Source organism: Macrobrachium nipponense, chromosome 5, assembly GCF_015104395.2.
Source record: "Macrobrachium nipponense isolate FS-2020 chromosome 5, ASM1510439v2, whole genome shotgun sequence".
Lineage (NCBI taxonomy): Eukaryota > Metazoa > Arthropoda > Malacostraca > Decapoda > Palaemonidae > Macrobrachium > Macrobrachium nipponense.
The window spans coordinates 132,485,981-132,503,565 of NC_061107.1; the positions used below are offsets into that span (position 1 = coordinate 132,485,981).

The 17,585-nt window shown below is 36.5% G+C and overlaps 1 protein-coding gene across 7 annotated transcripts in view; it reads left to right on the top strand.

The window, feature by feature from the left end:
* The first annotated feature begins 10,817 nt into the window (after positions 1–10,817).
* LOC135215651 (semaphorin-1A-like) overlaps positions 10,818–17,585 on the top strand; it is a 413,230-nt gene continuing 406,462 nt past the window's right edge. For 5 of the 7 annotated variants that reach the window (XR_010314748.1, XR_010314749.1, XM_064250573.1 and 2 more), the window contains exon 1: positions 10,818–11,043. The gene's annotated coding sequence lies outside the window, so the exon portion shown is untranslated. The remainder of the gene's footprint in view (positions 11,044–17,585) is intronic. The other 2 variants (XM_064250576.1, XM_064250580.1) reach the window with 1 other exon arrangement.

Consider the following 17,585-nt stretch of genomic DNA (forward strand, 5'->3'; position numbering starts at 1 on the left):
TCGCAAACAAAAGATGTAAATTACCGCTGTGTTGTTGAATAGATTGCACCGAGCGTTGAACTGCATATATACAAAACTGGTCCTGTCCTACCAAGTGGCTGAGGTAAAAGGAACCTCGTAATAAATTTAGCCCGTTTGTTTATCGCCTGAATCTTCAGTCTCTACCAAGCATGCTAGAATTTGCTAGAATTTTGGTGCAGTTACTACGTTTCTCTCTCTCTCTCTCTCTCTCTCTCTCTCTCTCTCTCTCTCTTTGATGCCATATGGAGGTCAAATGTAATTTCCGTTTTAGAATTTTCCTCCTAGTTGTCTTTTATGACGATTTGCAATAGAAATTGCATACATTTAATTCCAGTCTTACAATTAGCGTCAACTGCTCTTTGCTTTAATCCTTAAAATTGTTTCACAAGAATATTACATCATTCATAATTCTCGGCGCAACGTTCAATCATTATTCGTACTAAACGTCAATCGTAGTAATGTGAAAAAAAATACATATTCATGATAAGTTGAAAATAATTTTAATTCCCTTTCCTTTCGTAGTTACCTTTTTTTTACACACTGGAAATAAAGCAAAGAGAATGCTTTCTAATTTTTTATATAAGTGTTGCTTATTGTTATTAATTTGCCATTCAACTTTATGTCAATAGCAGCAGTTTTATCAGGCGCAAAACAGATTTCCAAATGTCCCTTTGGGTTGCGTAATCATTTCATTATTTACCAGTAAGGTTACATTTATCAGAGAGAATTGAATTAAGTGTTCAAATATGGTTATGAAGAAGTTCTGGTTCTCATACAAGTCTCGAAGTCTTGAGAACAAAGATCAAGGAAGATAAATATAATATAAATTCATTCAACCAATCGTAAGGGATGCTTTCTGGATCAATCCATTCTCATCTACTGGCAATATCCAATATTACAAACGGAAGGGAGACAGCGTTATATAAACCAGTTGATAAGCAGATGAGGAGTGACGTAGGACCTACTTATGAAACAAAGATAATTAAGGACTCGCTTTATTTATTGGAACATCTTTTTCTTTGTTCTTTTGTTTACGCTTGTTTTCTATGTACAAAGAATTAGATTAGCTTTCTGTCTGTGAATTCCTGATGTGTTTTATTTTTATTCCCAAGAGCGAAGGCTTAAGTTTGTATGATATTGTCTTGCTAACCAGCTTGTACTAAATAAGCGTATGAAAAGTAGGGAATATTTATCGTTCATAATATATCCTGAAACAGAGATATACTTTAGCTGATTACTGAGAAAGTTTTTAATATGTGTCCGTCAACCTCTTTTCCGTTATCAAAAGAAACAATATTATAGTAGTTACAATAATATTATTACACGTATTGTATCCAATCTCAGCATAATTACGCAATTAAAACCTTTTACGTTGAGAGAGAATACGTAACGAGCTTGAAAAGCATTTCTAGTCAGTAATGCTACAGCCTCTTCAATACCCGATCTCGAATGTCGCACGTTAAAAGGAGGCTGTTTTTAGATATATTATAGTAAATATACTTTGTATCAGCTTTATATCTAATCCCGACTGTTCAATAGAATTTTGAAATTCTTTTCTCATTATCAAATGGATACAGTAGACGAAGCATAACGTTAAATAAGCGTCATTAAAAAGAAAAAAATGAACAGTTTTCCGACCAAAGAAAAACCTTGGCGCATGCGTGGTTGTATACGTTTGCAGGAAGAGGAAGCCGTGAACACTGCCGGAGGGACTCAGAGAACTTGGATGAGTAATTTAGTAAATGGTAAATCAAGGATGCCTTTGTTGGAATAAGTTTTTGCTAAAACCTCCTCCCCTCTTGTTTCATTTCAGTATTAAGCCCGAAAGGAAAATGAAAACGTTTATATATATATATATATATATATATATATATATATATATATATATATATATATATATAATGTCAACATCACTCAGTCCCGTAATGATTGTTGGCTCCCGAGAAAGAACAGGCAACGACAATAGCCACATTCTCACTTTAAATTCTAAAGCATAAGCATGAATAAATCTTTTACATAAATTCAGATCATAAATACACCGTTGTGAGGTAAGTACTATAAAAACATCTAATAAATAAGATGCGGAAAGAAGCATTTCTAGAAGAGGATACCAAAAATATTCGCAAAACAAACCTACAGTACATTTGAGTTTCATGTCCACTGCAATTTTTCACTTTCTTCTGTAGAGGTTTGAAGAGTTGAAACGTTTTCATTTTCGTTTCAAAATCTCGAGCCGCATACCCATTAAACTTTAGGGCAAGGGTTCTTAACAAGGGGCATGAGAACCACATTCGGGGGGTATGGGAACTGCTCTCTGGATATTTGTATATATTTGATTTTGATGTGTCAGTGTCTGCATGGGTACGTTTTGTTAATAAATATCTGTATAAAACTATAAATGCTTTTGATTTTCTTGTATACTCTATTCTTAGCTATTCATACCTAAAGTATGTATTAAACTAATTATATTTGGTTATATTGTCAATAAATAGGACTTAAGTGGACTTAAGCAAAAGGGGTAATGGAACCGTACTGGGTCAATTCATTGGGGGGTCTGGGGGCCAACAAAAGGTTAAGAAACCCCTGTTTTAGGGAAAAATTTTTCCTGGATAGAAAGCGCAGTCTGCACTGATCTTATTTGCACCTAGATTTCACATTTCTCTGAACTCAAGATTTAATTGCACTGCCAGTTTTGTTATCGTGCTATTGTCAAAGAGGAACACAAACATAAATAGAAATTTTGTCGTCACGCTCTTGATGGTTATTTCGTCACGGAGTGAGATTATTGCTTAATCGAAATAATGCCATTTTTAAAGGAATAACTTATACGAGTTGCCATTTTTTTTTCACCATTATTCTCACGCGTTCTTTCCGGTGTTTACAGATTACTTGTATCTTCAGTGAATTCAGTTCGAATATCAGTTCTGAGAAACTTATCTTTTGAGAAAAGAAATACACCATGTGCACGTTGTACATACATTTGTATATATATATATATATATATATATATATATATATATATATGTGCACGTGTACATACATTTGTATATATATATATATATATATATATATATATATATATATATATATATATATATACAAATGTATGTACACGTGCACATGGTGTATTTCTTTTCTCAAAAGATAAGTTTCTCAGAACTGATATTCGAACTGAATTCACTGAAGATACAAGTAATCTGTAAACACCGGAAAGAACGCGTGAGAATAATGGTGAAAAAAAAAATGGCAACTCGTATAAGTTATTCCTTTAAAAATGGTATTATTTCGATTAAGCAATAATCTCACTCCGTGACGAAATAACCATCAAGAGCGTGAAGAAATTTCTATTTATGTTTTTCTTCCTCTTTGACAATAGCACGATAACAAAACTGGCAGTGCAATTAAATCTTGAGTTCAGAGAAATGTGAAATCTAGGTGCAAATAAGATCAGTGCAGCTGCGCTTTCTATCCAGGGAAAAATTTTTCCCTAAAACAGGGGTTCTTAACCTTTTGTTGGCCCCCAGACCCCCAATGAATTACCCAGTATGGTTCCATACCCCTTTTGCTTAAGTCCACTTAAGTCCTATTTATTGACAATATAACCAAATATAATTAGTTTAATACATACTTTAGGTATGAATAGCTAAGAATAGAGTATACAAGAAAATCAAAAGCATTTATAGTTTTATACAGATATTTATTAACAAAACGTACCCATGCAGACACTGACACATCAAAATCAAATATATACAAATATCCAGAGAGCAGTTCCCATACCCCCCGAATGTGGTTCTCATGCCCCTTGTTAAGAACCCTTGCCCTAAAGTTTAATGGGTATGCGGCTCGAGATTTTCACCACTACTTGGGTAAAAAAAAAAAAAGTTGTCTGACTGGTGTTATTCGGTCTGTACAACAAGGCTCGATTTAGCAATATAGTTTCCTTGTTAAGGCGAAAGTAGTGCAAACATACACACACACACACACACTCAGACACACACACACTCAGACACACACACACACAAACAGAGTGGGTTTAGCTCTATGAGGTAAGATTTTTATCAAGCATGCAATACTTTATTTACATCAACTCTCCTGCTCCGTTTACACTCACAACATAGACGTAGCACGCAATCTTCAATGATGAAATAGGTTTTGTCCTTTCCTCCTCACCCCAACCTCTCTAACCTCTCTCTCTCGCTCTCTTTCTTTCTTTCTCTCTACCCATGTTGATTTCCCGTGATGAAATACATTTTGTCCTTTCCTCTACTCTCTCTCTCTCTCTCTCTCTCTCTCTCTAATAATACTTACGCTCTCTTGTGTCTGTCCCTTTGTCTCTTATAGTCGTTTCATTTACACGACGTTTATGTCTTTCAACCTTATCCAAATTACATCATATTTGACATTTGTGAGAGCCTATGTGAATTAACACTCTCTCTCTCTCTCTCTCTCTCCAAGCTGATTTAGCTGAACATTATTATTACTTACACAATCTTTGTCTGTCCGTCGGTCCATCTCTGGTACTCATTTCATTTATACGTGTTTTACTTTATCATTACGCAAATTAACACTAAATTTACCTCTGTATGTGAGAGCTGATGTGAATTCTCTCTCTCTCTCTCTCTCTCTCTCTCTCTCTCTCTCTCTCTCTCTCACACACACATAACACCAGTCAGGCCACTTTTTCTTCATGTTACGTACGAGACGAAGAGAATTGTAGACCAGTGCGTTCTGATCACTGTTCCTATTGTGGTCAATCGTGTAATTAACCTTAACAAAATACGTGACTTGGCAATACGTGGTAAATCTAGCGTTATAGATTACGTAACCTTGTATATCATGCAAACCAAAGAGGAATATGTTCACCCTAAGGAAGTTAATTTGGTTGTTCTATTTTCATCCAGTTTGTTCTTTATGATGTTTTAATTAGATATTTGTTATTCTGACGTTTCAGACACATCATTGATCTTATAACAAGCTAAACAATAATGTTAAAATCTTTCTTGTGAATTTGAAATGTTTCCTTGATATTATAATTTCGCAGTAAAAAAAAAAAAAAAAAAAAAAAAACGCGAAAGCGCTGCTTCAAAATTTGTCTCACCAAATTGATTCAGAGTAATTTTCATGTTTTGTCCGTTGCGACTCAGTTCACGTGGATAGCGGCGTGACCTTTTGGAACGGCAGAATTATGGAAACAATAACCTATTACGATGTGCGATGCAAATGATATTCAGGACTGAATTGCCGTTTTTCAACAGAACGTGCCCGAATTTAGCCGAATTCCCGTTACAGCCATTTCACGCCAGCCATTCATCCATTCAGTAGAGGCCTTGCAGTGTGGCAGACTCTTGGGCTATCATGATGTACCCGAGCTAAAAACCCCCCGCGATAAGCGCCCGGTTTTGGGTTCGACCTATACACTCATTACAGAAGCCACCAGACCATTAAGTCATTGTCGGTAGGGAGCGAGTGTTTTAGGTATACAAGCTCCTGTAGAAAGAAGTCTGGCAGGACAAGAGATTTCCTTTCAGAATTGTAACAGTGTCTCGAATGATGCTTTAGGAAGTCAGAAGGTATTGAACTGTCGTTTCATTTTATCTTGCGATCGTTATCACCGTTATAGTAAATATAGTAATATGATGCAGGTCAGAGTTTCTCTAAGTCAGGTGCTCTTATCAATTTCATATCTAACACTAACTTCACTATGTTGCTATCGCTCCTGTTATCAAGAGAATCCCATCTTAACTACAGGGTTTATTTCGGTAAATATTTGTTGTGAAAGTAATGATATATACAACTGGTGCTAATTATTCGTCTTCTTGTTCTTGTTCTTGTTCTTCTTCTCCTTCTTATTATTATTATTATTATTACTAAGTATAGCCTCTTTAGAAGCCGGTCACAGGTATATCAGTATAATTATATATATATATATATATATATATATATATATATATATATATATATATATAATATATACACATATATACATCGAGCTACAAAATGTCCTTTAATATCTAATCCGCTCCACCTCGGAATTAATATATTTTCATGTATGCTTAGCCGAAGGTGAATTTTTAGGCGATAAGAGAATTGTCGGCTCCCGGGAGCGAACCATCGAAACCAAACAAATCCAGGACGACAGTGAAGCTTTAACTCACACCACTACCGAGGTAGAGCGAATTAGATATTAAGGGACATTTGTAGCTCGATGCATGTATATGAAACACGGTAATGTGATATGATTTATATATATATATATATATATATATATATATATATATATATATATACATATATATATCATAACCAGTTATCATCATCATCATCGCATTTTACGCCACGTGATGCAAAGATCTCTCTTTATACACATTATATATATATATATATATATATCTATATATATATATCTATATATATATACATATATATATATATATATATATATATATATGTGTGTGTGTGTGTGTGTGTGTGTGTGTGTGTGTGTTTACCGTTTATATAAAACTATACAGATGTAAAATACATAGCTATCGATACGATTAAATACGAATACACAGAATTGAGTATAAATAACTAACAACAAGTAAATAATTAAATGTCTCAATTGACCGTCATCCAAGGGAACTCGAACGCAATCCTGGGAAGTGCCATTGTGAAGGAGCGAGATCACAGCGCAGCGTCGAAGACCACTGGTGACGAGTCCACCCAAGGCCTATACTTTGTATAGGCCTTAGTCCACCACACAGAATAACATACATACGTATATGATGCGACGCTTAAAATAACCGGGTAGTCATAAATGCTGTACTCACTGAAAAAGAACTTAATCGAAAAGTAATAATGAGGCCTCACAGTTATTCATAATTGATGTTAATAATAGTTATTATTGGACGTTTTTGAGTTGCTGAAGCAACATTGATAAATACACAGTTTAATAAAGTTACTTTTTGTTTCCGCTTAAGAAAAAGCAAAGGACACGGAGGTTATCCATGTTTAGGCAGATTGTTTTATCAATTTATATATAGTTAAAAATAATGTAATATTTATTATGAAATTAACGTACAGATTGGAATCTCATAGGGTACGTTCATTAGAATTGAAGTTGTGCTATGTGAAAACGGTGTTTTTTTGCAGTGGCATAAGTGTCACCTTGGAGTTTTTGTTTCACTTCATGACGAAATGAAGTTGAAAATTTGTCTCATAAATTGTTAAACTGATTTGAAGGCAGTGCTTAGAGATGTGTCAAATGTTATCTTAAAAATGAAAGCAATTGCAACGCAGCTCCGCTAAGAACGTAGAGTTATTGTAAATAGAAAAAAATTGATGATATCTCTTAGTAATGACAGTAACGGTAATATTGCGACATTGGTATGGATGATGAGAATACATTCTACTTAGTAACCATCATAAAAATTTGTTAAAACATGGAAAATAGTAAAAAGTAAAATCACAAACAAGGGATTCCGACCGCATCACGAATGACACTGACCGTAAAGGCCCCTTCGTACATTCTACATATTAATATTATATTACCTCTGATAACATACTTTTTCATTCCGTTTTCCATATAAACCTCTCTTCATCCTCAGCCTCATCCTTATCCTTATTTATCCTCATCCTCACACCCACTCACATCCTCACCATCATCATCATCCGATCACTGTTGTTGTAACTCTCACTCTGTGTTGATTTGTATCCAGTTTTTCTTATTCTTACGATCTTGATGGAGCGCGTTACGCTGCGTTGGAACCCGGAGGAGGGCGGATGTGTCATGTCTCCCCTACCCTCTAGATCACCTACCTACCCCGCCGTAATTGGGGCGAACAAACAGGTTTGCAGGAGGAGGATAGATGTGACATGTCTCCCCACCCACCCGATCTCCTACCTACCCCGCATCCACCCAGGGTGGACAAACAGGTTTGAAGGAGGAGGAGGATGGATCTCCCATGTCTCCCCTACCCTTCCAATCTCCTACTTACTTCACATCCACCCAGGCTGGACAAACAGGTTTGAAAGAGTAGGATGGATGTACCATGTCTCCCCTACCCTTCCAATCTCCTACCTACTCCACCCCACCCAGGGTGGATAAACAGGTTTGAAGGAGGAGGGTGGATGTGTCATGTTTCCCCCACCCTTCCGATCCATTACCTACCCCGCCCCCAGGGCAAACAAGAAAGATCCACTCACATTTTATTATTATAGATTCTCCTGCGGAGTTTAACCTCGAGTAACTTTGATGGCTAAGGAAAGAAATTATAGAAAATTTTGTTCCACGATGGGACTGTGTTCAAGAACGAAAGCTCCAAATTTCCACTTAAGTCACTGTAGCTCACGCTACTCGAGAACAAATCAAAATTACACTTAACTAAATGTATGGAATACTTTTTTTTTTTTTTTACAGAAACGAGGGAAATGAGGGAATAGAAGATCCGAGACACCACTTGATATATCGCTGCAGTTGCTCACGGCCCTTCCTCCAGCAGGAAAAAAAAATAGCTCTCCGAAATTCTTAAACATAATAATTCGATTTGAGTTCAGTGTCTCGTGTCATGAGCTTTCCTTCCGTCTGACACTAATATTTTGATTGACGTTAAAAGAGTAAAAATAGCAACGTTGTCATAGACTGGGCAGCAACGTAGGTGGACTCTAAATTCTAATATCAAAATGTAAATCAACTTTAAACATGGGGTATATTTATTGATTTTTTTTCTCTCTCTCCCGTGTCCTTAATGAGATGCCGAGGATAATACTGTACTCTGAAAGATTGAAGTTGTTGTTATCATTATCATTTAAGATGGAGACCCTCTCGTACCTCTGCCTGTCTCATTAAAAACGATGTCTGCATCAGCATCTCTATTTTTCTGATAATTCGTTTCTCTGTACGGGGAAAGGTTAGAAAATGACGCTTCTTCCAATACATTTCACTCACAGAAGGGTATGGCTATACTCTGGAGCGTTTTCCTTTTATTAACACAAATATAAAATGTTTATATAGAATTCCCTTCATTGGGTGAAATGATTAACAAGTGACCTCTCCCTTGACCTTTCCCCACAGAGAAGGAAATGACCAACCAGATACTATATAGAGACTGCTGTAGATAAACGACGCGAAAGTAGTTACTATTTTATCAGCTGTTTACCCTTACAGCAATGATGCAGAAAATAAAAGACTTTTGTTTACAATCATTTGCTGCAATGGGTGAGGTTGCAGGACTCACGGAAAACTGCAAGAATGATTTCTACCCATCCCACGAGAATAGTTTGGAATAAATCAACCTTGTTTTCAAAAGTAATGTTACCATTCCTTCAACCATGGGAATGTTTTCTTTTCTTTTTTTCTTTTATCGTTTTCACCGGGCGTGTTACCAGTCCGGTTTTCTGCAATAATTTCCGGGTGATGTTAACAGCCAACCCGTGCCATGGATTCTACAAGGGTTTCTATGGCGACAATGTTTGGGTTTTCCTTACTGGTCATCCATCCAAGCAGTGAGCTGGCTCAACGTTGTTTAATTCAAACAACGGCATGGAGAACATGTGTCATTATTGCTATGAAAATAATCAGGCACTCGTGACTAAAAGAGAAGAGAGAGACTGTGCTACGCTCCCCAAATGCTCCAGAGCAAGAAAGGTAACCATTTTAGAAAACAAAACGGCACAAATTAACAGATGAAACAATTGTTTACTTGTTAGACACGATTGTTGGTAAAATTGTTACGCGAACTTGATTACTAGAATCTTAAAGAAGTCAACCTACAGCCTCGCCTAACCATTGGTATTTGTGAGATTCATCTCGGCGCTTATTCAATCAGAGAGAGAGAGAGAGAGAGAGAGAGAGAGAGAGAGAGAGAGAGGAGTGAGAGAGAGAGAGACAGAGAGAGAGAGAGAGAGAGAGAGAGAGAGAGAGAGAGAGAGAGAGAGAGAGAGAGAGAGAGAGAGAGAGAATAGCATGGACATGCCCGCGCAACACCGTTAAAGAAAATACGAGAGGGTTAGATATAACTAAGTTGATTGACTACGGGAGCAGGCTTTCAGAACATTTTAAGAATAGCAATAAACGCTATTAATGGAGTTTTGTCGTTGATGATAATTTCGTGTTATCAAAAGGAGCCCGTTTCATATCTGCCACGAGAATGTTCCTGAGTGCGAGAAAAACAACGTTGTTATTCGTGATTTTTGTTTTCGCTTTCAGTCCATTCTATTCATAGACATTGCTTGCAAAGTATTCGTAATTGCAGTGCTTAATGAATGTATCGGTCGTCAATAAACAGTTGCAAAATTACTGAGTGCAGTGGATTAAACTGTTGAAGTTGTGAACCAAACTTGACAATTTTACAATTGGGCAATACATCGTTTCAACAGTTAACCGCTATTACGCTAATTACAGACGTACGGTAATCCAGTCTAAGATTTATTATTCCAAATGGAATTATCCGCTGATTCCTACTAAACGAAAGAGTTATTATGAGGTAGATCGTGATCTCCCCAGCTCACCACTTGTCCTTATCTCAGCCATAAAGTGGCTCGATAATCTTATCGACGGCAAAAGGGAAAATGTAGTTGCTCAGCATCCTCGCGGGAGAACTCATCAGTGATCAACACCCTTATCTGAATAGTTTTTCCAAGATATATAGAATTACCTGCGCAGGATTTTCAGGTGTTGTTACGATCATGAGTTAAAACGAAGCGGGATATGTGACGTCAGATCTGGGCCAATCATGGCGTTGGTGCTGGCGACGTCACTCCCTGAGAGGACCAATGAGCTTCACTTGGCGGACTCTGTTTGCGAGCAAGGAGTTCAACACTCAACTCAGCGCCAGTGATATGGTAGCAGGGAGAGAGGAAGGTAGTTACTGTGTTAGTGAATAGTGAAGTTTCGGTTTGTTTTCATACTTTGTGGTAAAGTTGTCTTTTTTGACTCTTTATAATGAAGTGTTACTAAAATAAAAGTGATTCATGGTGTGTTAGTCAGTGACCCAAGGATTTTTATCTAACTGTGGATTATTTAACTTGGACTTTGAATATAAGGTAAGTTTACGAGTTGTATTTTATTTTCAGTCTTACTTATGGGAGGTTTCGGAGGTACTACATTCTGCTGTTAGAGGCTGCTGCCCGGCATAATGCGGGCGACGCGTCATAAAGTTTTCAGCGTTGTGAGGCATTTCATAAGGAATAATTGTAAATGTGCATCGGATTGTGAATCGATGTTGTAAAATAGTCATATTTATCGCCAGCTTCTCAAAGGCTGTCAGTGTTATGTCTTGTCGAGGACAATTTTGAACTCAAGAAAAGTCTGCATCTTTTTTTATGGTAACGCGTTTCAGATAAAACAGTTGTCAGCAAATTATATAGCTGCATTTCCATTGATGTATCGATTTTGCGAATACAAGGTTAGCTAAGTAACCTGTTTGTCATAGGATGCTTTTGGCTTCCGACTGGAATAGACTATTAGCTTGTTCATAATTCCGAGAATTTACGTTAATAGATTTTTGAGTTCTTGTCTATGTTTATCGTTAAGGTGTGATCAGAATTAAAGGATGATTTGTGGCTAGCGATGAATGGCTTCTCTAGAAATTAAAGTTATTAAACATACTTATATTTGTATCCATGAAATAACCGAAGCTGTAGGTGCTGTTGATTATTGCTTCATAGATAAAATTTACTACCGGTACGGCGCACAAACTTTGGGAATAGGATAGATTGACATTTGACTAGTAGTCTACAAAGTTAATCCCATCGATATCCTAACTTGGCACGATAATGTTATTCCTACTCAAGTTGTGTTAGTGACATGTAACTAGGGTTTTCGTGAAGATTATAGGCTAGTTAGCGGTTGGATTTCTTATACTAAACAGAAAAAATAAATACCCAGGGCGAAGTGATACTTTAGAAATTCTTGTATCTTTGCCATTGTTAGGCTATGTGGTGTTTTTTTTTTTTTTTTTTTAATTCCATTTTTCAGTTTGGTACTTTATATTTCCATTAATTACAGGACTTTTCATGAATTATGTAATGGTGAGCAACAAACATCTCACGAAAGTTAGGAATACGTTGTTCAGCAAACTTTAGCCTGAAGTGGTATAAATGATTGAGCTTCATTTCCCCTCGAAACTCTTGATGCCGTGACCTTTTCTTCATGTTAGGTGATAAAAATTTTGCATGGAATATTTTGTAACTGGTTTGTTTCGTTATATGTGATGGCAGTAATGGCAGGGAATTCGCTAACAGTCCTGGCGAGGGGTCATCGGAATTAACGATTTTTTTTTCTTAGGCCCCTCTGCAGCTATCGCATAGATGGGATGATGTTAACACTAGAAGAAAGTGACTGTTTGTTCCTATCCTAACTTTATTGCATGTAGGTTATTCTACTTTATTCGGTAAACCTTTCCGAAATGTATAGTCTTTCTGGATAACTTAAGATACTGGTTGATTTAATTTATTATATGGTGATCCTGCTGGTAGAACCCAGTTGTTATTATTATTATCAATTATTATATTATATTACTGTTCTTTTGAACGAAGTAGGTCAGTGGTTGAGGATAGGTGCAACAAACATGTATGTTAAAGGAGATATATGAAAGTTGTGAATAGAGTGGGAGATTTTCTCTCTCTCTCTCTCTCAGAAAATAACTCCGTTGTTTGTTTGAAACATTTCCCTATTGATAAAGTTAATTTTAAAAATTATGGGAATATCGTATGTATGTATTTTTTAAAGGGCATGGTGTCTAATTTCATCGAAATATAGTGAGGGTATGCCATACAAGACAGTATTCAAGATAGATACATGATACCCATATATACGTTAGTTAATAAATAATTTTTTTAAGGTTCTAAAAACTATCTTTTATTGCGGATACGCTTGCAAGTTTTGCCTTTAAAAAAATCTTGAAATTACGCGGAACTTATTTTCCTTAAATTTTATACGACACTTAGGGTATAGAATTCACAGGATATATCTTCCTAGAACCGTAACTTTCGGAAGTAATGGGATGACTTAGTCTTGGGCGCCATTTCTAAGAATTTCCGATAAGTCAAGGATTTCTTTGAGAGAGAAGAGAGAGAGAGAGAGTTCTTTGTCAGCAATGATTTCGGCGAATAAATAGCATAAATTTTATTCTTGAGTGTTCCTAGGGTACATGCAAGACTCTGGTCAATTAAAAAGCACAAAACTCTGTTGGTCCAACGCTGGACTGAATGAGGGGCTGTACTCTGAGAACGCTGAAAGCTCTTCGAGTAAACGTAAGGAGCAGAGTTTCCATCTAAATCCATGGTTCCCTCCATGATGTTATTATAAATAACCATGTAACTATTCAAATCCGCAACGAGGATGTTAAGTGTGTATTACTGGTGTATTTTTCATCGCTAGGATAGTGGAAGGAGCTGGAGGAAACAATAGCGTATAAAATGCTTTATTGATGGTGGTGAGGTGGACGGCAGGCAACCCTGCTAGCCTCGCACCGGGCTCCGTTGTAAACCTTATCCCTGTCTTACCTGTGTGCGTAAAATTTTATGATATTGGGTTCATTTAGGCTTATTTTTACTCACAAATTGTCTCTCCTTATACATCTTGGTAGCTTTTATTACCTGTTTGAGAGGAATATGAAAAAAACTATTATATTTTGATTAATCTTGGTATATTTTTACATATAAAAAAATATGGCAACATTTTCCACTCCTGGCAGACAGTGTGGCGCGAGAGATGAACCCGCTTAATTGAACCACAAAGTGGATGACGCTGGCTTCTTATACATATTTTACGATTTATAACTAATCTTCTGCAGTTTAAAACTTAATTTTTATAGGAATAGATCATGTTTTATCATTGCAAAATTTACTTAGCTTAATCCGTCAGTGAAAGTGTGTGTTATGGAAATTTTCATAGTACTGTAATCAATAATTAGGTAAATCTCCGATTTTTGTTTCGTGTGAAGTCAGAAAGGAGTTTTCGTGACTTCAAGTACTCAGACTGGGACTTGAGTTTTCTCGTCCCAGTGGTGATGTAGTTATTAAATACTGGCGTTTAAGGACTAATTCGCGTTTCGAAAGCACATCATCTTACTTTTACACTGTGATGTGGATTTGCCCAGCAAAGACTGGAGAAATGTCAAAATTATTAAGAGTAATTGTCGCTTTTGGGACTGGCTTTTAGTCATGAATAAGGAATATATTTGCAAGTATATCGATACATTGTATATATAATTTTAAAATATATATACATTGTCTATAGGCTATATGTACGTGTATAATTATATAAAAGTATATACATATTTAATGCCTTTCAAAGTTTTTAGATCATTCACTAACGATACAATTAGTGTTATGGCTAAATGTGATCTATCAGTGTTTGGATTTTAATTATAATATGGTAAAGTAGTTTACTGGCCAGCCATAATAATAAAGTATTTTAAGAATCAAAAGGAAGCATCGTTGGTATTAAGGTAATCTTTTTTTTTTTTTTTCTGGTGTTCGAAATGATTGACTGATTTCTTTAATTTAATTGGTTAACCAGGTCTGTTTTGGGGTTGCCCTCAAGACATACTATTCTAATTTTCAACATATTCTGTTGGGGGAAGTTTTAAGATTGCTGCATGATATGGGTTATCATCAGTTTCTGTTGCTTTACGTATTCTGATTGAATCCGATCCTCTATTTGATCTATGCTGTTTATATACTATTTATGTTTAGCCTGTTCCTTATTATGCTTTAGTAACTAGTTGTAATAAGCGTTAAAGCGATACTAGAAAAGATTGTATTTTTAAGAAAATTAGGTGGTGTTCTTCCATATCATTCCCCTTCAAGTATCTACTTCAACGTAAAATGGATTGTAAAATATATGAATACATTTTCGTCCAGTGAAAGATTATAGTAATTTATTTGTACATTACTTTTAATTCGGTTTTCACGTTGTAAATTGCATTGCTGTCTTCTGAGATTTCTCATTTAATGGATGGAAGTGGCTAAGATGATCCCTGGTGGGAGAAGTTGGGTGAAAAATGCTCTTGTCCCGTAGACGGTGGGTCCCCTGGTTCTTGCCCTAATACCTTTGTATGGTTCTTTAGGAATTATCCGACTGTGAATTACCATTTCCCAGTCTTTGTCATCGTTCTCAGGTTCGTTCCCCACTAAATTTTAATTAACTATTCTGTCTGTTACCTATGGTAGCTTTAATCCTCGCTCTGCTCTTCGTAGTCCATTCTAGTTTCTGTTAGGCTTAAGAAGGCTTTGGGTATTTCTAACTCTCATTAGTTGGCAGCTATAAGTCGTATGCTAAGCCCTTTTATCTTACGGACCTTTATTGGAAGGTTATTTATTGCTGTTGATCAAAAGACGATGAACAGGCCCCTGATTCCTCGCGCTAAAAAACTGAATATCCAGTTAGAAAGTTGCCCCAAGTCATTATAAGTTCATAAATTAATATCCTTGGGGCACCATATCGAGGTTCCTTTTGAAGTGATGATTTTGTTTTCTAGTCTACTTCTGGTGTGTATTTTTTGTATCTTTTATTCCCACATTGCTGGTTTGACTGATGATGATAAAGGAAAAGGTTAGTCTGATTTGGGTTTTTCTGATATTCGTAAAAAGATAAGAGATGCTGGCTTCAAAGCGTGGCACCCGTCGTTTTCTACAATTATACTGTTATTTCCTCTAACCGGGTGAAAGATTTTGATTGAAATTTATCAGAAGCCTCGTTGTAAGATTTTTTTCGTTTTAGATGCAGAAGTTGCGGAATCATCTTGCAGATTCCACTCCAACTGTAAATTATATATACTGTTCCTTTTGTACTCGCAAGGTGGTGAATTTTAAAAATGTCCTTTTATTTATAAGTTAGCTGTGTGGAAGAAATACGATTAAGAGGAATTTAATCTGCTTTCTTATCCAAATTCCTCAAGATATAGTATAACTTATAGGCTAATCAGTTAGTCATTCATGTCTAAGATACTTGGAAGGTAGAAACTAGTTTTGTTCGTTACATGATGATTTGCTAGAAGTTTTAAGTAAGTGATACCCGTGTCTCAATAAATTGTTAAAACCTCTTCACACACTCCACCCCCCTTTTTTTCTCCGCTTAACAGTGAGTGTAAGTTATGCTTTCTATAACTATCTCAGACAAGGGCTCCATTCACAGTCAACACAGTGACACTGTTCTACCTGGCTATTGTTACAACTTGGGTTTTTATCACTTGGATGACCCAAGTTGGAGCATCATTTTACCCCCCTAGGTCTTCATGACGCTGCCATTGTTAGTGTTCGTGAACCTGCAGTCACTTCATGTCAACAGAACCACTCACAGTCGAAATTGCACACTAGAGCCTCCTTTCGATAATAGCTTGTTCATCAAGAAATGCAAATGTGGTGTTGCCACACGCTCCGAGGGAGAGGAGACGGGCATCTCTCGGTGCCAAAGGAAGGTCAGGAGGTTGATGCTGTTTAACATACAAATAAACAAGCATCTACTGTTCATATCATAACGGCTTCGGTAAATTTTGGTTTTGCTGCTCGTCTGACAGTATGTGAAGTTATGCTTCCTTCATTTTTATTCCCCGTAAGGGGGGTAGTGCTGTCAGTGGACCTCATGCAGTGCACTGTAGGCATTACTTAAGGTTCTTTGCAGCGTGCCTTCGGCCCCTAGCTGTAACCACTTTCGTTCCTTTTATTGTACCTCCTTTCATTTTCTCTCTTCATCTGACTTTCCACCCTCTCCTAACACTTGATTCATAGTGGAACTGTGAGGTTTTCCTCCTGTGACACCTTTCAAACCTTTTACTGTCAATTTCCATTTCAGCGCTGAATGACCTCATAGGTTCCAGTGCTTGGCCTTTGGCCTAAATTTTATATTCAACTCAACTTCATTTATATTAGCCAGTAGAAGTTTAGGTTAGGTAACTCCTCCTTGACAAATAGTTAAGTCATGTTTGCCCTGTACTGTTTCACGAGCTGAATAAACTTTTTATAGAGTTTGAGAGTTGTGTTGGTAAGGTTTTGTGAAACGTAGGCTGGTAGTTTATCTCGAGAGTTCTAAATAATGTCTTGTGTTTGGATCGAGAGACGGTTTTCACTTGATTTATTGATCTAAGAGCTCTTGCTTTTTTCATCACATTTCGGGTTTCGGATGTTTAGACATTCTTTTCTGGCCCTGCAGAAGTACTATTCGAAGAGTGAACTTTGTGTTCCAGAGATGAAACATAGAAATTGTGACATTAGTAAAAATACTGTGGATTATTTTTTTTTCTCAAGACGAGGTAACGAAATCTCGGCCAGTGCAGAGGAGATTTGCCTTAAGAATGTGACTAAGTATTAATTAATTCCTGCAGCGTAGTGGATTTTAGCTTTGAATCTTACTTATATATAGTTGAACCAATGCCATCTTGAACTGTTCAAGAGGGCGTTGGTTGAACACGGATCAGAGTTTGTTACTGCATGCTTGCTTATTTTAGTTTTGCTGTATTCTGGTGCTTACTGTAAAGTATGGGTAACCTTGATTGGGAGGAACAAGTGACTGTAATTAAAGTAAATCATGTTCGGTGTTGTTAGACAATAGAAATTTGCTTTTAATCTCGGCTTCCGATATC